The following is a 21,563-nucleotide window of genomic DNA, read 5'->3' as shown; positions in this document are numbered from 1 at the left end:
ACGGCTCTTTCTGTCTCTCAGTGGTTCTACAGGTCTGTGTTTGAGACCTGGGTGGGTTTACAAACAAAATGTTTTTTATTCTTTGTGGTCGGCTCATCTGTGCACTTCAATGGGGGATGATTAATAGACTGGTTTCAATTGTGAGGTGATTTTGGTAGTGGTCAGAGGTATAGTAATTGTGTGGGCAAGCCATGTTTTGTGGCCCTCTGACAGTGTGATAGGGCTGTTTGGCTCCTGGTTAGGTTGTTGCGGGTTCCTCAGAAGGTAGCTTTGTTGGAGGGGTAAAATTATATATATATATATATATATATAGAGAGAGAGAGAGAGATAGAGAGAGAGAGGGAGAGAGAGAGAGAGAGAGAGAGAGAGAGAGAAAAATAATAAAAATAATAATAAATAAATAAAGCTGTTAATATTGTCATTTCCTTAGCTAGCAGGTTAGGTGGCTGTGGTTGGGATATTACCTGGTGGGGTGGTGGTCTCTTTGGTGGGTTCAGCCGGGTTCCTTATTGGTGTAGAATTGTAGGTTAGGGGATAATGTCAGGTAATAGGGTGGACGCCCAAGCCTTAAGGGAGGCACTGAGCATTATCAGCAAGGCATCAAAGGCCCAGCTGGAAGGAGCAGCGCAGGAAATTACGGGAGAGAAGGGGCCCAGTGGTGGTAGGACACGGCGCAGAGTGGCTTCGGACAGGCCCCTCACAGCGGTGGTGGCATGCAGCCCATCGGCTGGGAGGGGAGAGGCATTGGATAAAGGGGGAGCAGGCGGGATATGCCTAGGAGGGTAACGATGGGTAAGGGAGCTGACAGTGGCGGGTCAAGAGAAGAGGAGCAGGAAGGGGCTAGTGGGACCCTGCCGAGAAGACGACACACGAGCATCGGGTGGATGCCCTGTGCTGGCCCAAGGAAGATATGCCCTGCCTGAGTGGGCACTCGCAACATGAATGGTATATGACTGGAAAAACCAGTACTATTTGTGTGATGTTAGGATGGCGGTGGAAGATAGCATAAAGAGTCGGAGGTAGATAGGTGGGGTGGGGCAGAAAGAACACCTCAAGAGAGGGTTCTTCTGGTGCCGGGGACATGGCCCTTTGGAGGATGGTTGGGGGAAGCAAAAAGGGGTACTAGCCTGGTAAAAGTGGGGGGGTGGCGATGTTTGCACGAAGAGGCTAGTCTAGGGGTACAAAGATGTGGAAGAGGTATTAAAGAGGGATGGGCGTGGCCTCGTGGAGAAGGTGGGAGAAAGCTGGAATGAAGGTTGAGAGGAATTGAGTGGGAGGGGAGGGGATGGAGCAAGGGGCAGGAAGTGATGAATTGTAAATTGTTTAAATATTTAATTGTTTTGCCGATTTTAACTGATCTGTTAGTCTGTAAGGCCAGAGGCCAGGTTAGCGTGTTTTTTGTAAGCAGTGGCCTGTCACATTAAAGTAACCTTTCCACTTTAAGCGAGTCTGGGATTGTTGTGCAGTAAGCCCAAAAGCAATTCCAGCGACAGTAGCAGATGTTCGGCAACACGGCAGGACAGAATGCCTTTGTTGTCCGTTAGTGGATTGAGCATCTGAACTCAGAGGCACAGGATAAAAAGCACAAGAATAAGGCAAGCAGATACCACAATCCACTTTCACCGCTGGCTAATGGCAACCAACAGTTAAATGCACTTTGATGTATTTTTTTTGGCTCACGTCGGACAGTCAGCTCAGCTAAGCTTTGTTTGCTGCTTACCAGTTCCAGCGCTGCGTGATATGAGACATGCAGACTCCTACTAATATCCCAGTGAAATGTAGTCTTTAAAGGCTTGCAAGATGACCCAGCATTATAGCGCCTCCTCCAGGGTAATGGGCACTGTAGAAATACTTCGCCTCTGGACCACTGAGGACCAATTCCCACTCTTCACCTGCATTAGCTAACCAGTTGGCAGGCTTAATTTTTTTTTATTTTTTTTTTATTGAACTTTACACAGTTAAAACTGAGTTTTGTCAACGAAAACAGTAGCAGATCCGACCAGGGCAAAACTCTTCAGGGATCAGCAGAAGGAGAGAAGAGAGAAGAAAAGGTAAAAGAGACGACTTCCTTTTTGTCATTCCTCCATTGTTGAGGCCAATGAGGAGGTGGTTTCCACGAACGCATTGGCATTAGTCTGCATGATTTTTGTAAAGACTAAATCGATCAGTTTAGACAGTGCCTGAGACCATTTGGTACTCTCCCCGGAAATTAGTCTATTCCATATGTCGTTTTTCTGCAAAAACCATAGTCTCTCAGACAAAGGGAGTAGATAGACATTTCTTATGTCATTAATGGCGATGCAATCCATTATCAGATGTTTTAGTGTTTCAGTTGTATTTGGGTTTTTACAGAGACGACAGAGTGTTACAGAACCCTGATTTCTGAGCGCCAATATTTCTCTGGTTGGTAGCAGGTTAAAGCGGGCTCTCATAATCACGTTTCTCAGTTTTTTTTCCGGAAATTTTGCACAGTAATTTAGGGTTTTTTTCAGCTTGTTGAAAGAGGGTGGTAGATGACTCAATAGTTTGTTGTTAGTTGCCTGCTCTATTGTGGTAATCCAATCCATGTCTTCCATTTTAGTTTTGATACGATCTGGGTTTTCCTTTAGCTCCGTCGGGGAACATTTGATCATTTCAAGATCTTCTAGTCTCCTGTTAACCCAATTTTTTAGTGCGAAACAGTTGCCGGTGGAAGTTTCTGCGTGAATGATGTTCAAAATCGGTAGAGTGTCCGCAGAGATGATTTTCCTATATAAGCGCATCGCACTTTGGTTTACCGAGGATGTTAAAGAAACCAGTCCTAGCTCCCTTCTGATGGCAGCTATTGCAGTAGACTTGGGGAGACCCAGCAACGTTTTCCACACATATCCTTCCAATTTGGTCCAGATTTGCGGAGGAAGATATAACGAAGCTTCTGCTCCATACGTCAGGGATGGAACTACTTTCGTTTTATAGAACAGGATGGCTGGTAGCAAGGAGAACTTTCCGAACTTACGGTCGATCGCCCTTATTTGAGCCGTTAGGGATTTTACTTTTGCCCACAGTTGAGTTTGAAGACTAAGGTCTGTTTTAGAAGTGTCCAGTTGTGTCCCCAAGTATTTAAAGTTGGTGACCACTTCAATATGTTCATTGTCCAGATAAATATTGGGCTTAGAAGTTCCCTTTGCCTTCAGTTTCTCCAATACCAAGATTTTTGTTTTGGATTTATTTATTTCTAACAAGTTGTCCTCCATGTAGTTTTGTAGGTTAGATAGTTTGCGTTGGAGACCCACTTTGGTTTGATCGATGATAGTAATATCGTCCGCGTACAGTAGACGAGGGATCTTGACTTTCCCAATTTTTGGAGGGAACGCTCGGATCTTTGTTTCAGAGTGCTGATAGTCGCCTAAAAAGGCGATAAAAAGCGCTGGCGCGAACGGGCAGCCCTGCTTCACTCCTCTTTTCACAGGTATTTCTTCTGACAGATCACCCTGTTGATTGAGTCTTACTCTCATCTTTATATCCGTGTTAAGTGCCATAATGGGCTCCAATATTTTCATCGGGCATTTCCAGCTTTGCAGCTTTGCCCATAGCCTAGATCTGTCGATCTTGTCAAAGGCTTTCGAGAGGTCCACGAAAGCCAGGTAGACTTTGGGTGCACCTTCTTTCACTTTGGCTTTCAAGATGTTCAAAGTGAAAAGGTTGATGGTCGTGGAACCATGTTTCTGAAAGCCCGTTTGGAAGTGGTCATTGGCCTCGCTGTTTTTCTCCCAGATCCGAAAGTGGGCCAAAAGGCGAGTGGCATATAATTTGCTCAGGATATCTAGCAACGCTATTGGTCTGTAGCTAGCCGGGTCCTGCCTTGGTCCTTTTTTGTAAATTGGAACAATGACGGTTCTTTGCCAGGATTCTGGGATCTTCTTCGTTCGGCCACAGATGTCAAAGATGTTGCTGATTACCGCGGCCCATTTAGGGGGGGAGATCTTTAAGTCTACATTGGTCAGACCATCGGGACCTGGAGCTCTGGAGGTTTTTAGTTTTCTAATGGCCGTTTCGATGTCTTCCGGATTTGATAGGTCGACCCAAACAGTGTCTGGGAATGGTGTAACCCCATTTGAGTTATCTGGGGGGCTTTTGAATTGGGTCGTATAGTATTGAATCCAGGTTTCCTCTGGGACTGCATTTGTAAAAGTCGAACTCTTGGCACAGTTGTTGTCTTTTATCAATGACCAGAGTTGACTAGATTTTTTTGATTGTAGTGCGGACATCATCTGTTCGGCGTCATTTTGATAGCGACTGGCCCTGTTCTGTTTAAGCCAGGTTTTATATTTTTTTGCTTCCAGTTGCCAACTAGTCCAGTCTTCTGTATTGTTTGTTTTCTTCGCACATCTTAGTAATCTGCGGACAATCTGTCTTTTTTGTACCAGCTCTTTATTATAGGTGTGCATGTTGTTTGTTATCTTCTTTGTTCCGTTTGAACTATTCTTGTGAAAGGGAAGTAATAGCGGCAAGTAATTAGGTCTTTCCTCAGTGTCTTTATTGCCGATTTTGTTGTGATTTAGCTCCCAAGAACTTTTAATTTTGTCAATATCGCGTTCAGTCAATCTGAGTCGCGTTTGTTGTATGTTTACTTCTGTCCCCCAGTCGTATGTTTTAGGTTTAATATGGGGAACGACCCAGTCAGATCTCAATAAATTGTGGTCACTATTCACAGTTTTCTGGACTTGGAAGCTTTTTAAATCTTGGATGAGGCCAGACGACACAAAGATGTGGTCTAATGTTGCTTTGGAGCCCATGCGTTCCCATGTTGGAATATTATTTTGGGAGGGAAAAAGCGTCACCACGTTTTGAATGTGTCGCGATGTCATGACCTTATTCCATGCCTTTCCTCTTTTAGAGGCGGCGTCTTCCCACTGTCGCTGCAATTTAAAGCAAGCTCGATCCTTCGTTACTTGAATGCATTTAGCATTAAAATCGCCACAGATTATGATTTCAATTTTTTCAAATTCTGCATATAGGTGATCGATCACCATAGTCATATTATCGCAGAAAGTTTTGATGGACATTCTTTGTGGATTCCAGTAGCAGTTGAGTATTGCTACAGTCTTTTGGAAAACATTTTCCATCTTGGCCTTTCTCTGGGTGTGGGAAGTCAGCGTTACCAGTGTTTCGTAAGATTGTTTCCAGATTTTGGGTTCTGTTAGACCCGAGCTAGATTTTATGGCAGTTAACAATCCTGATGACGGTCGGCCGAGTAGGCCTTTTACTGCCGGAGAGATTGCGACCGAGAACCCATCCAGACTTGGTTGTATTGAGAGCCACGTTTCTTGTAAACATAGTATGTCAAATTGATTTAGATTGACGTCTCCTGCCATTGTCAAATGCATATGGCCTCTCGTGTTCCAAGAGGCAAGAGAAAAGCAGGTCGCTGTGGGGTGGTCGAGTGTTGTATCTTTGGAGTTGTTTTCACGGACCCCCACCTTCGATGATTGCTATTTTACTTGTTTTTTTTGTCCATCTTGATGAGATCCAGTTCCACGGTCCCATTCTTTGCGATTCTGGCTCTTCTTTTTCTGTGGAGGATTGAAGGGTGTGTGTGTCCTCCCCCGAGGCTTTCTTGTTGTGGTTGATTCGCGGAGGGGTGGGAGTTTCTTGTTCTTTTAACCTTTTTTGTGGTTGTCCGGAGTGCCCCGTTTTATCTTTTATGTTCTTATAACCTGTTAGGTGAGTCCTTGTTCTTTCTTTGATTGGCGATTGGTCTCTTCGATCTCTGTCTAGAAATCTTCGATGCTCAAGATATGCTCGAGAGTTTTGCGAGCGGGGAGTTTTCTGGGCCCAATTTCGATTTTCAAATCGGGATCTGAGGGGATACTGGCTGTTTCGTGTTTGTCTCTTGTCCTCCTCGATGTCTCGGCTGCATGAGCTACTTTTTATTTCCCACAAGTGAAACCCCATTTGGTGCAGATCTTGATATGCTGATTCGTTGATATATGCAACGATCTCTGCTTTTAGGTGAATAAAGGCTTTTGCTTTTTTTTCCCTGTGATAGGGTTCCACTAATATCAGATCATCCGAAGTAATTCTTTTCAACGTTTTAACTTTCTTTATGATTTGTAGTATTGTCGATCTATTTAAGATGAGTGAGGATCTATCTGGTCGAATTTGTTCCAGTTTGAAGACTTGAATTATCTTATTTGGTTTTGTTGAAGTGTTTCCCGGACATTAATTTCTTCCCAATCGGTTTGTCGATTAGGAGTTCTCTGCGTCTCCTCTTTTCTCTTTCTCGATGTCTGTGGGCTGGTTCTTAATCTGAGCGCCTGACTATATGTCATTGGTTCATTTGCTCTTTGGTCCAGGTTCTCGGAGGATGCTCTGGTCTCCCTTTTGTTGGGACCCCCATCCGTCGCTTTCACATTGCGGAAAGTGGTATCAGCGTTGCTTGTTCGTTTCTTTATTTGGACCTCTTTTATAGGTGAGTCCGATATTATATTTGAACCATCCTCAGGATAGGTGGAGATGTTCATTACCTCTGCACATTGTAGGAACTCTTCCATTGTTTTCGGTGATCTTGGGGAGCCCGTTGTGGATTCTCGGCTTTTGGTCTCTTGTTGTGGTTTCGTGGGGCTCTTTATCGACAATTCGGTGATCATTTCCATCGAAGTCGGAGTTTGCTTTTGTGAATTAGATTTCATATTTCTCAGCTCTTTTTCAGGTAACTGCGGTTTTGTTGGCTTAGCCCCATTGGGCCCTTGTTTCTGGTTTTTTAGATTTAAGAGCAACATGATGGGTTCATGGTTTTTATGGAGATCTCCCTTTCACCCAACACGGTAGCAGTATTCGATAGTGGAGTCTCAAGGTGTTTATTTAGCATTTCAAGCTTTTCGATCTTTCTTTCCAGGGCTTCAATTTTTTTTTCCCAATGTATTTTTTGGTTCTCAACTTCCTGTGAAATCCCTGGGTTTGTTCCCTTTTTTGTGAACAGGGTACATGCAGGCTCGCTTAATGGTGGTCTCGTGTTCCGTTTAGAATCAAAGGAGTTATCCAGATTAGGTATTTTTTGATTTATTGGCAAGAGGCGAGTCTCTATGAGGGTAAGTTTGTCCATCACATTCGATAAAATTGCTGTGTTGTTTTGTACATTTTCCTTAATTGCTTCGTATAGTTTGCAGAAAGGTGCTAGAACTACGGTCATGGCTGACATAGTCGCAATCATATCCGGCTTCTTATTGGGCGAGTCCTTTTGTAGTGAGGCTGCAATTTCACTAAGGCGTCTCTTTTTTGGGGGGGTGAGCAATTTTTCCGATCTTTTTGGCGATGTTCGGAGTTCCAGTGCGGGACTTGATCCAGTGGCCCCCAGCGGTCTATCTGGAGTTCCTCCTTTTCTAAAAGACACCCTCTCATTCTCATAGATTTTACTATCAAAACCCTGCCGTGCTTGTTTGATGTTTGGATGGTCCTTTTCTTGGATCTTTGTTAGGTGGGGCTTAGTCCAGGCCCATCTATCTTCTTTATTTTGGGGATCTAACAGTGTTACGTCCATTGGCTTATTTGGAGATTTCACTTCCCTGACCTCCTCATCCTGTCCTTCTTCTTGGATTATTGTCTCTTCAATGCTCGCGGGTCTTTTCATCGGAGGACTTATAGATCGTGTACTGTCCAAACTAATTATGTTTGGGACACTAGTAGTCCTTGCTTGATTCTTCGGGGTGATTGTTTCAGTAAGGTTTTCAAGGTCCGGACCGGGTGCTTTTCTTACTGACGGAGCCCTGTGAGGTTGAGATTGTTCCACAAGCCCGTTCTTGTCTGTCGGCCCTATATCTGGTTCCGTTCTTCTTTGTTTTTGAGCGGGCTGAGAATCAGCCGCGATTTCAAGCATTTCTGCATCCGAGATCTCGGTCTCTATACTCGGTTTTCTTTTAGGTTGCTGAGTAAGAAAAACTTTTAGTAGATGGGACGAAGGTGGATTATAGCGGCCTCGTGGCCGTCGTCCTGGTTTTTTGAGCTCTTTCCTTGGTGTCAGTTGCCCCTGTTGGGTCAGCTTAGCTGGTTTCTCATCTCCCCTTTTTTTTTTATTTTGGAGACCTGGGTTAGAAGTGGTGTTCACTTTAGGTCTCTCTTTAGTTTTCGCCGTTCCTCCTAGTAATTTTTCCTGTTCCGTGTCAGTTTCTTTATTGGAGCCCTCCGACTCCTCGTCCGTTGAGATATTACTCTCAACGTCCTCTTTGTCTGATTCCGAAATCTTCTCTATATTATGAGCATTTGGCAGTCCTTTTTGTTCGATTTCTATCTCGGTGGAGTCACAGATGGTAACACTGGCATTATCCCCCAGCTTGAGGTTGTTATTAGTTCTTTGTTCGTCCTCGTGGAACATTGCTTGGATACGCATAGTGTTAGTTGAACCCAATATCTTGTCTGATATGGTTGCTGAGTTGGTTGACATTACCCCTCCCACTCTGGGGCACGGGACATCTTTTTGGTTTGAGTCTGTGTGTAAAGAAATGTCAGATCGTTCAACCCCAGGCTCCTGTCCCTGTCCCAGTCCCTGTGATAATTCTGAATGCCTTTGCCCTGTTGCCTGTTGCCCTCCCATTCCCCGCTCCCACGCACTCGAGGGCTGCAGGTCATTGGACTGGCAAGTTGCCGGGAGGTGAGTCTGATCGCGTAGGGCTGGTAGAATTAAATTTGCAGTATTTACCGAAACCAGTGACTCAGATGGGATGAGTGGGATGCATATGTCCTTCTCTCCCCTCTCCCCCTGCGATTGTGATGTCGCAGTTTTGGCGCCAAACAGGGTCTGATTAGCATTGGGGGAAAGGTAGCCCCTGATGGAATGCACCCCCCCCCAGTCCTTTCAGTAGGGAGGCTGACTTACTTCTCCTACGTGTTGCACCGCCTGGCTCAATGGGTGCGATGGATGCCGTCATAGTTTTTTGCCTTCTCCTCCCCTCCGTGTCGGCGTTTGTTGGACGCACCTCCGGTTCCATTGGAGTGCGTTTACTGCGCGTTTGCAGCGGACTGCGGCAGACTGCCACACACCTCAGCCACACAGCTCCGCTACACCGCTCCGCGGTATGGTGTGAAAGAAATGCTACTTCCTGCAGCACAACGACGTGGACAGCTCTGCTCTGCCTGGAACTGCCACACACCTCAGCCACACAGCTCCGCTACACCGCTCCGCGGTATGGTGTGAAAGAAATGCTACTTCCTGCAGCACAACGACGTGGACAGCTCTGCTCTGCCTGGAACTGCCACACACCTCAGCCACACAGCTCCGCTACACCGCTCCGCGGTATGGTGTGAAAGAAATGCTACTTGGCAGGCTTAATTGCTTGATTGCAAAAAGAGTTTGAAAGGTTCTTTAATCAAGATGGTCATCTACAGCCACACTACACACTAGTTGCAGAAAAATTCGAATATTTATTGAAATATCCTCTTGCAGGTATGTCCCAAAGGTGTGGATAGTCGGGGCTAGTTGATACCCAGGCTAGAGTTTTCTGTCAACTCACTATAGGGCTGAGATGTACACAAATGTTATTCCAGTCAATACACAATAATTGATTTTCTAAGCTTTACACCATAATGTATTGTTTAAAGTCGTTCATCCATGTTACTACAAACTTTGCACAACAATCAAACAGTTGTTGGAAAAAAAGAAATATGGTATTTTCACTTCTCCTCTGACTTTCCTTGAAATACACTGTCACATTACAGGAAAACCTCAAATACAATGATGTTTTAGTGTTACATTGCTACAGATGATTTAATGTTAAATGGAGCCTCAAATAGATATACATCATACAATTTGATAACATTCTGATATGTGGCAAGACCAATGTCTCCAGGCGAAGGTCATTTGTCCAGGGGTTCGAGCTTCTTGGTAGATTAAATGTATTATTGTCCAGATACGGGGTCCAGATCAGCACCACTTAGAGGATCAACTTCCCCCATGTCTTCTTTGTCCAGTGTCTCAACTTGCCTCGGCTCACTAACACGTTTCGATTCAGTCTCCATTTTTTTGTGTAAGGGTACTCAGATTCCCACCTACTTTTTTTGTTAGGGTGTGAAGTTTACACCCTTTTCTACGGGAGGCTGCCAGGAACAGTTGTTAATTACTAGCAAAAAGGGGTAAAAAGGCTGGTTTCTAATAACATCATGTAATTTTTCAAATGTACATATTGCTTTAGGCTTCCTATTTCCTACTCTAATCTCTACAATATCTCTGCAACATTCTGCCCATGTAACTGAAAAGTCATTTTAGTTTCAGTTTAAGCCTTACACAAGTATTCATCTTTTAATCTAAACATTCATGCTTACCATTTTACACAGATTCCTTTTCATTCACATCAGAACTGATTCCTCTATCTGATGAAAGAACATTCGAAGATGGTAGGTCTTGAGCTGGATCACATAGACTTAGCATTGCACTGCGTGCTCCCCTTTTGGTATTTTTATTGTATAGGCAATGGGAGAGATATTGGGCCTCATCAAGAGTTGGCCGGTATCCTGTCGGTAAATCTGACAGAATACCACCCAACGCAATTACTGTTACCACCACTTGGTCCGTCGGTGTTACCCCCAGATAACAAGTGGCAGTGGCGGTGTAAGTCCCCATTTGCTTTGAGTCCAGAGGACTCAATGGGGCATTTCCGGTGCAATTACCGCAGTGGCAATTGCACCACAGTAATTACACCAAAATTGGGCAAGAAGTCAGCGCATCAACCTCCAGCTTAGAGCTGGAGGTGAATCCTCTGATTTTCCCTCAAGCTCTTGATTGGGCAGTGTGGCAGTGCGGCAGTAACGCTATTACCGCTGCATTTTTTCCATACCGCCCAACTGATGAGGACAATTATCTGTGATCTCGAAGTTCCCTAGCCATAATTGAAAGAATTTGCACTATTTATGATTGGTTCCATTGAAAGCTATATAGGTTAACTTCGATCACCTACTTCATATTCCTTTTTGGTGGTACAGAGGTTGTAGTGGATGTTCATATTTAAAGCAGCTATTTAAAAACGCCTCTGCCCATAGGAAAAAGCATGTTGGAGATGTGTCCACAGGTTCTCTAATATTCATGAGTGGTAGAGGCATTGTTCCTGTTCCTGTGTTTGGAACAACGGATGCTAGGGCAAGACCATTTTCTACCAGTCATTAGTTCAAAAAGAGACATCTTAGTAGTAGAAGTAGGAGAAGTCCTAGAGCCATAAGGACTAATGATAATTGTATGCCCCAACTGGTTCCAGGGTCCACCATGAATCTTTTTAGAATTCCCACAATTGTCTTATGGGATCACTCCACCTCCCTGCTAGATGTCAGGTGGTAGGTGATATGAAAAGTTCTTTTTACAGCAGGAATTTACCACATCTTAGTCATTACCTCATTAGTAAAATGACTCCCTCGATTGGACTGAATCCTTTGAGGAAGGGCTACGTGAATAAATGTGTGGTTGAACAAAAACATAGCTGCAGTTTTCCCTTTGGAATTTAGGGCAGGCAGCATTAAGTCCACTTAGTAAAGAGGCACGTAATGATCAACATGTATTTGTTGCCACCTACAGAATGTATCAATCGACCAACAATATCGATCTGAAGATAAGACCATTATAATATCATTTCTCTCAGTTGTAGAGGGGCCCGGTGAGTGGTAGAACTTGGTTGGAACTGAGTACACACAGACATCCTTTTAAATGAAGATTCAGGTCCTGACCCATGTGTGGCCAATAAGCAACTTCAATTAGGATCTTCAATCTATTTTGAAATTGCTGATGACCAGCTGTCCCTGTGTCATGGGCATGATTTGAGATTATACTTCGAAATGAGTTAAGCACCACCTACTGATCATTGCCATCTTGAATTTTGAACAATTTCTAGAATTTCATTAGTATTTAAAGATCTTCCTTTCCAGATAAGAAAAAATGTTCTGGGTTTTCTAGACAATGATAACATTTTCTAAAAATCAGTTCTTACTTCTGGGAGGTAATTAGGTCTTGATCTGGAGCATATCTATTCCATTGAATAGCTGAGAGGTTGCTTTCAGCTGAGAATGTGATCGAGTTACTGCAGTTATTTTTTAATTCTCCAAGGAGATGTTCCATATGTATGTGTTCATTTTGGATTGCTCTAGTTTTGCTTAGATGACCAGCCAAATATTTGCCTGTTTATCAGGGCCTTCAAGTTTTGAGTGATGCTTCATCTTTTTCCAAAATAAATGTTTCGTGTTTGAAGTCATCAAAACATAGATCATTTGGATTAACCTCCTGTGTTTCAGGGGTTTGATGTGTCCACAAAGGATACATCTGGCTTCCAGTTTACCAAGTGCTCAACACATCCATTTTGGACATAGTCTGACTCGGTTATGATTACTAGTTCTGGAGTTGGTGGTTTAAGGCGATAAGGACAGCTTTATGTACGGCCATACATTATGCTACCTTACTACTGAGAGGAGCAATTTAATAGCCTCCTGAGGGCTCAGGTTTGTCATTCACCAAAGCATTCCTGAACCTAGCTACTAATTCCTTCTCATCATTTTGTTAACATGGTGGGAACATCCATCCACATAAACTATGTGCATTCACTGACAGGTTTTCTCATCATGCACCTTAAGAGGACAAGCTAGATATGCCTCCATATAATTGGCTGTTTTTAAATTCCTCTTCACCTATATATTTGTCTTGGACACAATCAAGTAGATATGCTAATACTTGCGCCATCTGTCTCTTTGTCTTTTTACCATATCTGATTACTACAGGATAACCCTGCATTTACAAAATCCAGGAAGTAATCCTTGAACTAGAGACATTCCCTATCCTTTTCCAGTCACTCTGCAAATATTGTAGATGCTCGTGGGAGATCTCTATTATATGTTCCCCATGGATTAACGGACAATAGTTTTTAAACATACATGCAGTTGCCAGAAGTGATTCCTCACATTCATTAAATTTGATCTCAACGAGTGATAGAGTTTTGCGCACATAGGAGTAGTGCTGGGTGAAAATTCAGCATGTGAAGCGAAAAGTGCACTGGAATCCTTTTCTGCGAAATTAGCATAACAGTTCCACTGTCACAGAAATTTCACCACCATGAAATTTCGAGCAACAACAGAAATACTCTTGCCGGGTTTTTTTGCAGTTTCACGTGGAGCTTTGGAAAATGTGTGTACTAAAGAAAGTTTTTGTCCCTTTCAAACCAGCCACCGCCCACCATGATATGTTTTATGAATCTCCGACTTGCGCGCGCAATGAAACAACAAACCAGTTCTGATTTAATTTTGTATCGTGTGGCGAAACCGTGTGTTGCTCTGTTTTTGTGTTGGTTTCATGTAGATGAAAGAGAAGTTTTGTGCAGGTTTTCAATCCATGATAGTTTTGCACAATGACACAAGAACCTTTGAGTGGTTTATTTGCAACCTTTGTTGCTTTCGTGCAGAGACACAAGAAAGTTTGCATAATAATTTTCCAACCTGTGTCGCTTTTGCAGAACAAAACAAGAAAGATTGTGTGATCAGTTTCGATTTGTTCTAGTTTCGTTATCTGGTATGATAAACTTTGCACAGTTCTTTTTGATCCGTGTTGGTTTCATGCGGCAAACCGAAAATCTTTGTGCGTCTCTTTTGGTGGTTAGTTGGGAGTCCAGCGGTATATATTTTAAAAAGCGATAAGGGAGTTACCACCACATTTACTGTTCTGCCGAATTATGATTCATTGGTAATTCTGCTAACTGTGTAACAGTCGGCAGAATTACAGACGGTGGAATTAGCGCCAAAAATACCAAAGCTGTATTACTGTCCCATCACCGGTCTGTACACAGCAGTGAAACCGTTGAAAAGCAGTGATAATACCGCCGGAAAAACCGCAGTTACCTTCAGCTTCCAGGTGGAGATAAATGCATACAGGTGCCACAAATGGTTTCATGCTGTGGCACACATGCCAAATGTCATATCAGCCCTTGACTGCGCTGAGTCGGCATTGGTGGCCCCCCAGGAAAATGAAGTGTTGTACCACATCAGGAAGTACTACCATTCACCAAACAACCAGGTGACCTGTGATCCAGACCTCTACATCACACACTGATGTGCCCGCTTCACTGGGTGCACCCACAATGCCATGGTCCTACGCAATAGTACACTGCCTGGCTACATGAAGAGGCACAGAGGACAACGGACGTGGATAGTGGGTGAGTATAAGTGACATCACACAATTTCAATGTGCTGCAATGCAGCCAAGCATGTTGGGGGTGCATGGGCATAACAGCAAAATGCATTGCCCTGAGAATGCCATGTACATGCAGGAACTGCCGTTTTACCGCACAAATTACTGTCTGCAACCCACAGGAGAAGTACATGATGGACAATTCCGTATGAATACGAATATGCACATTGACACAATGGACTACCAACACACACACATGAACAGATACCACAATGCAACATGATACATCCTAAATCATTGCATCACAAGGTGTGACATGCCACCAAAGCCCAGTAACTCTGGCAGTTCCTCAGCCAAGTACTCAGGTGCATGACACCATCATGTAAGAGACACAGACACCAGAAACACATTGAGTTACAAATAACCAACCATCACGGCACATGCATGAGACCAACATACAGGCCCAAAACAGATACCATGGCATCTTGCCATAAAAAACATAGACCACAGAAATGACAACTGCTGCAAGTGAGCTGGGTGCATGGGGTAACACTGCAATGCAAATACTGCTCGATTCAACGGTATCAGGTAATATTATCCCCACCAGAAATATCGCCATATATAGGGTCGTTGGGAATGGCCATAGGCGATATTTTTAGTGGGGATAATATTTGGGTTTCTTGGGAGCAAATAATAGGGGCTTGCGGGGGTGTCCCCTGCAGGTTCCATGCCTTAATATCGCTGCAAAAATATGGCAATATTTTTGTATGGCGATATTTTTGCGGGGATATTAACACATGGAACTGATTCAACATGCACATACTGTGATAGCAAGACATGTGGTGCAATGAAGCCCCTAATGCAGGCACAGAATATCCATCAACATTATGTAGTAAATGGCGACACCTACACAATGCACTGTGACTGACACCTTTGACCTTTCTGCTGGCAGGTGACTCTGGATACCCGCAGCTGCTGTGGCTCATGGCACCTGTGCGGGATCCACAGACACCACAGGAGGTGGCCTGCAATGACACACACATCAGGACCAGGCTCTGTATTGAGCTGACATGTGGCCTCCTGAAGGCTCCTTTCCACTGGAGGGTCACTTATGCATAGGACTGAAAAGGTTGGAAAAATTGTGCTGGTCTGTGCCATGCTGCACAATATTTGCCTCAGGAAGAATATCCCTATATCACCTGATGTGGACATGCCACATACACTGTCTGTGGCTGAGGCGTTTGCAGGCAGGGACTGGGATGAGGTCAGAGCAGAATGAATGGTTCGCCAGGGACTCATGGACAATTTTTCTGAGCACATTTCTTTCCACATGCCATGCACCACTGTATATATTGTCACATTCATGATTAAACACATTGACGCAATACGGAATGTACCAGCATTGCTTCAGGTGAACTAAGGTTTAATATGAAAATGAACACACACACCCTCGCCCATCCCACAACACCATCCCCAGCACACCATCCCCGTACCCCACCTCACTACACCATCCCCATCACCCCAGCTCCCCTTCCTTACCCCACACACCATCCCCAACACACCCTTGTGCCTATCGACAAGTTCAAAGTCACTAGCATGGCATCTTCCCCATCATGGTTTCCCCCAGCACCTTTGAGGCCAGAATGCACTCAGAACAGTGCCTTGGGGTGCTCAGCAATGAACTGTCCATTGGGGTCACAGAACTTGATTGTACTGACCCTGGTCCCCAGATGTGTTGCATCGTGAGTTTCATGTTCTGTTTCATGGTCTCAGCAAAGGCTGAGATGCCTTCAGTGAGCTCACATACCTGCTGCCCATAGACAGTCAAAATGGAAGATGTAGCAGCCGCCTGAGCCTGGTCACGCTCCATGGTCCGCGCAATCAGGTGTGTTGCACCCTGGAATCATGGAGGTAGAGGGACTATGTGTTGGCAATTGCCTCTATGTGCACCTGGTGCCTTTACATTGCCTCAAGTCCCTGCATGATCGTGGCATCCGGTGAGGCCTGTGGAATGGGTTGAGGGCTATGGGGAGGGCTGGGGCTGAAACATGGTGAACCATAGGATGGGTTGCCCAAGTCACCTTCAGATGACTAGCCCTGCAGCCCAGGTTGAAGGCTGTCCTGCCAAGGTGATGTGGGTACGTCATGGGCCTGCCGGGTCAGATGAACCACAGTGGCCTTTAAACGAATGACAGCACTTAGTTCACCCGTCACAACCACTTTGAACCCTTTTTGGGGAGCAGATGGGGTTGCCATGTCTGCAGCATGTCGAATGGGTGCAGTACCTGCACTGGAGCTGGCAGGTGTGTTGCTGCTGGACCCTGGTGTGCCATGGTGTCCCTTACAGCTGCCCTTCCTGTCGGTTGGCACTTCAGGGGTGGTGGTTGAGATTGTCACCCTGGACGCCCAGACATGTGTCGTCAATGGGCCTTAATCCTCCTCCCCCGTCTCATCCTGAGCTGACTGCGAGCCTTTAGGGGGCCAAATTACATGCTGTCAGTCATTGTGCATTTCTGTAAGTTGGATTGCTAGTCACACCTACTATTTGTTTGAGGGATTTCCCACACATGTGGGTAGAAGGGCATGGTTGTACATGGGCCATTGCATGTGAGCACAGCAAGGTGGGTATGGTCGTTGCTGAGTATGTTCACCCCATGGGCAGGTGGTCTTTGCCCCTTGTGCTGCCAAGGTGGGCTGTCTATAGAGCTGTTCTGGGGGGGTCCACTTTTGCACTTGGCCCTCCACAGCACACCTTGGTGCTGCAAATGGAGTTTCATGCTTCTGTGCATGGTTACGTGCACAGTTTACACACCACCCATGCATGCAGTAACAGCATAGGCCCGGCGGCACACAGGGATTGATGTTGTTCCGTGACCCTTGGTGTTTTTGTGAGGCTGATGTGACACCCCCTGGGGAGCACATTTTGTTGAATCGTCCCTGGAGCAGCCAAAGCTAAATAGGGCGCTGTTGCAAAACCAGCAGCGATCCCCTATTTAATTTAGTGCTCAACTCCCTGCTCGGATGCAGAAGCGGGAAGTTAATCACTTCAATACAGCACGGTTTTCGAACCAGCATGGGGCCGCCTTTAAAAGCCTTTCAAAGGTTGCCCACATGCTGGTTGAACAGATGTGCTGTATTTTAATAAAAAGCACCCTGCTCTCCTGCTGGCATGGCCAGCGCCAGCAGGAGAACGGGGTGTATATCATTACAATAGGGTGCCCGCCTTGCCTTCACCCAACATGCCAGCTCGGGGGAGTGCTTGGAAGACTCTCCCTGAGCATGCATGGCGAGGGGCTAATGTGGCACCCAGCCCCAAGCCGGCCTTTCTGGCATCTAACCCTGTCCATTGGGTCCATCTGAGCTAAGAGACCATTCTTTTGTTGCTCATTTGCCCTGTGCATTGGCGTGGGGGGACAAACTCACCTCCTGCCTCTTGGCTGCTGGCACCAGCCCGCGCTACACTGACTCCCTCAATCCCCTCAATGTCGAGGATGCTGCTCGCCTTCTCCTCCCACTAGGGCAGGGCAAGGGGCTCTGTGGTGCTACCTCCTCTGGTCAGTGCCTCATGTCTGTTTTGGAAAAAGAGGCTGAGCCCTCTGACCTGACGGTCATTCCACCTTTTACGGCAGGCCTCCGCATCCCAGAGGAGCATGTCTACGCCCGTCACTTTCTGAATGATGGTAGCCTAGATTGAAAACTTCTGCTGCACAGAGGTTTTCCTCTGACGGGTGCAAAAGAGTTGTTTCAATGGACAACCATCTCATCTGTGAGGACATGGAGCTCCACATCACTGAACTTTGGCTTATGCAGTCAATGTTTGGGCACCGTCCTTCTGGCCTTCTCTTGGGCCATTTTCTCAGTGATTTGTGGGTCTGGATGGCTACAGGAAGTTGGGGATTCAGGGTGGATTGAGTTTTTCAAAATGGCCGCTGCCATGCTTCCTATTCCAGCGATGATGCTATTTCCGCTGGCGCTAATTTTGCCAGTGAAATTAGCGCTGATTGGCCGGTGGTAGCGATCATTCCGACGGATATCGGCATATTTACAGCTGGGGTGCCGTTTCGGAAGTATTACTGTTACCGTTGAAAGTGTGTGTGCGCTTCCGACAGGTTGTGATGCAACCGTAATTCCGCTACATATCACAGTTGTAATGGTAATTCTGCTGGGTGGAATTACAGCTGTTTTACCGCCGGACTCGTAAGGACCCACAAAGTGGTGGTTAGTTGGGAAATTGTGTGTGTGTAAATGACAAAGAGAGAGAGACTAAAAAAAAAGTCAAGGAAGACTAGGTAGGTATGTATCCTTTCATGGAGTGCTCGTCTGCCAGCTCCCTTGTCTTCTGGTGGGACCCCATCACCATGCTTATAGTACTGGGGAGAAAACAAAAGACAAAGGGCATCATCATAAGTCTGCCGGTAATCCAGTGCAATTACCGCCAGGCAGTAATTACGTTACCGCTTGGTCATGCAGCGTAATTAGCATTGCATAACAACCTGGTGTGAACGTGCCCCAGCAGTGACGCTATTAGTGCCGGCAGAAATTGCATCATTTTGAAAAACACAATCCATTAAATATCTCCATTTCCTGCAGTCATCCGTTCCTGGTAAGCAGCAAATATGTCTCAGGGGAGGGCAAGAGGCAAGGTGGCCAAAAATCCCCACCAAAAACCCAAATTCAGCAAGTGTGAGCTTATTGTCCTCATAGATGAGACAATCTCACACTGTGATGAACTATATGGTAGTCGCCAATGCAAAACCACTGGGCAGTGCAGGACAGCCATCTGGACTACCATCTCCCAGAAGGTGACAGCAGTATTCAGTGTGTCCCGTGACTGAGAGGACTGTCACAAGTGGTGGAACGACCTGAGGGTCAGGGTGCATGGACTGCTGTCCCAACACTGCCAGGAGAACATGGCAACTGGAGGAGGCACTGCAGAGCCATAGATCCTTAGCGGCTGGGAGAAGAAATATATCACAGTGTTGGATCTTTAAGGGATCAAGGGGATCGGCAGTGTGGAGGTGGGTGCCAGGAGGCAGGAGTTGAGTCAACCCCACCCCCAAATGCATGCACAAATGGCAACCCAGCATAAGATGCCCAAGTGGACAGGGGCACAAGTCAGCAGACCCAGAAGCTGGGCAAGCCAACAGGGCAGAGTGGCAGGGTGGCACGTCAGCCACCCTCCACATCAGCCATGGGGCAGGTCACCACGCGCACCCCTGAGCCTCACAACAGCAGGAAGGTCAGGCAAATTAACCAAACCAAGGCCATGGGCACCACACCCCTACTGGCGCACCCGGTGCAAGCGGGATCAAGGTGCATGAATGACCACAACACTGTGCAGCAGTCACACCAGCATGTTGCAGCCCCAATAGGCCTGCCCTATGTCAGCACGGCATGCAAGACACAGGGAAGTACACGTCCCACACACCAACATGTGCCCAGCCTTCCAATCACTGTGCATCACAGTGCAGCCTTACTGGATGCACAGCAGTGCCCCATAGAGCCATAATAGTGCCATGGACTAAGCCACCCCCCCCATGTGAGTGCCACCCGGGTAGGGGATGTGGGGCCATGAAGGAACACAAGCATGCATGCCAGACAAGCAACCCCATGAAGCTGACCTCACATACTTACTCTCATGTCCAACCATGCCCATCTGTGTGGGGTCACGCTCTGTACCATAGCAATTGTGCCTTGCATGGCAAAACATACATGGGTGAACCTTACTTGACAACATTTCCCATGTCCCCTACAGGCACTCACACATTGCCAGGGGTATCAGAGGACGAGGATGAGCGTTCAGGTCCATGAGGGAGTGCCGCTACAAGGCCCTTAAGATCTGCCACCACCACCCCACAAAGGCCCACACAGGCCACAACAAGGCGGATGTCCCAGCGCGTAACGCCGCACCTGAGCAGGTCCAAGGCACTGCCCACAGCACAGGCCACCAGGAGCAGTACAGGTAACATTGCACCCACGGCCAGAGGCCCTGATACATGAGGTCACACCTGCTGCCAGGTCAACTGATGAGCTACAGGGGCACACCAGCCTGGTATCATCACCTGCCAAAGGAGCACACTCCCCGGAGAGCCCTCCACACTGCCGGCGTGTACAGACACCAGAGCTGGATGTGGTTACTCTCACATATGGCTCCCCTGCACACAGCCCTATGCCAGTGCATAGACCCTCACCCCACAGCATACTGTTGCAGTGGCTCCCGGACATGGAGCGCAGACAGTGGGAGATGGAAGAATTGGTTGCACCCACACCGCACACCTGCAGGCAAACAGGTAAAGCATCTAGAGGGCTACCCGCAGTGTTGTGCATGCCATGGCACGGAACAGTGCCGAGTCGACAACAAACACGTCTGCCCTTACACTCTATGCCCAATGTGTCAAGGAAATGACAGAGGTTGTCTCTGCATTGTCAGAGGCCATATGCCAGAGCACAGAGGTGTAATGGCAGCAAAACATGGGGACAGGCTCCGTCCCATCCACGTCCTCGACACCCACAGAGAGGTCACAGCATAATTCCCCATGGATACAGTCAGAGCGCCTTCTGTGCCTGAGATCACCAGGGGCTGGCGGAGGGGGGGGGACTCTGGGACACTGACTCTGGGACACTGATTTCCATGACTGGCCATGCTGGAGAGTTGGTGGTGGGAGGGGAAGGGGAATAATGTGATGTGGTGTTGATGGTGGGAGGGGGGATAGTGTGATGGTGAGTTGGTGGTGGGAGGGGGGATAGTGTGATGAGGAGTTGGTGGTGGGAAGATGTATAGTGTGATGAGGAGTTGGTGGTGGGAAGGGGGATAGTGTGATGGGGAGTTTGTGGTGGGAGGGGGGAGAGGGGAGAGGGAATAGTGGGGCACTTCATTCCATAAAAACGTTAAAACTTCATCAGTACGAGGACATTCCCGATTGTGTCATTGTCATGTTTATTGATTGAGGTGGTGTCACACAGTGGTGCATGGCGTGTGGCATGTGTAAGTGTCAAGTGAAATTGTCTATCAGTCTCTGGCATGCCATTCTCCCATCCCTCACGTCATCTCTGCCAATGCATTCATTTGCCTCTGCCACAGGCCCTGCATCCTCATCCTCTGTGGGTGGCAGGTCCACAACAGGGGGGAGGAGAACCTTTCCCCTCAGGCAGATGATGTGCAACATTGCCCACACTAGCACAATTTTCCAATTTTCTCTGTAGCATACATCAGTGCTCCACCGATATGGTAGGGGCAGTGGAAATGTGCCTTTAAGTTTATGGATCATGCACAGCAGTCATTAGCCAGGGCAGCTATGGGTATCCGGAGTCACCTGCATGGGTGGAGGCACATGCCTTAGTCACGGTGTACAGTATGGGGGTGGTCTTACACAATATCAGCTCAATGGACTACATGTGCATGCAGATGTGCGAACATGTCACGGGAAGTGCCTATTCATGC

Source organism: Ambystoma mexicanum, chromosome 6q (genome assembly GCF_040938575.1).
Source record: "Ambystoma mexicanum isolate Mex_15411 chromosome 6q, UKY_AmexF1_1, whole genome shotgun sequence".
Lineage (NCBI taxonomy): Eukaryota > Metazoa > Chordata > Amphibia > Caudata > Ambystomatidae > Ambystoma > Ambystoma mexicanum.
This window is presented reverse-complemented; position numbering follows the sequence as displayed.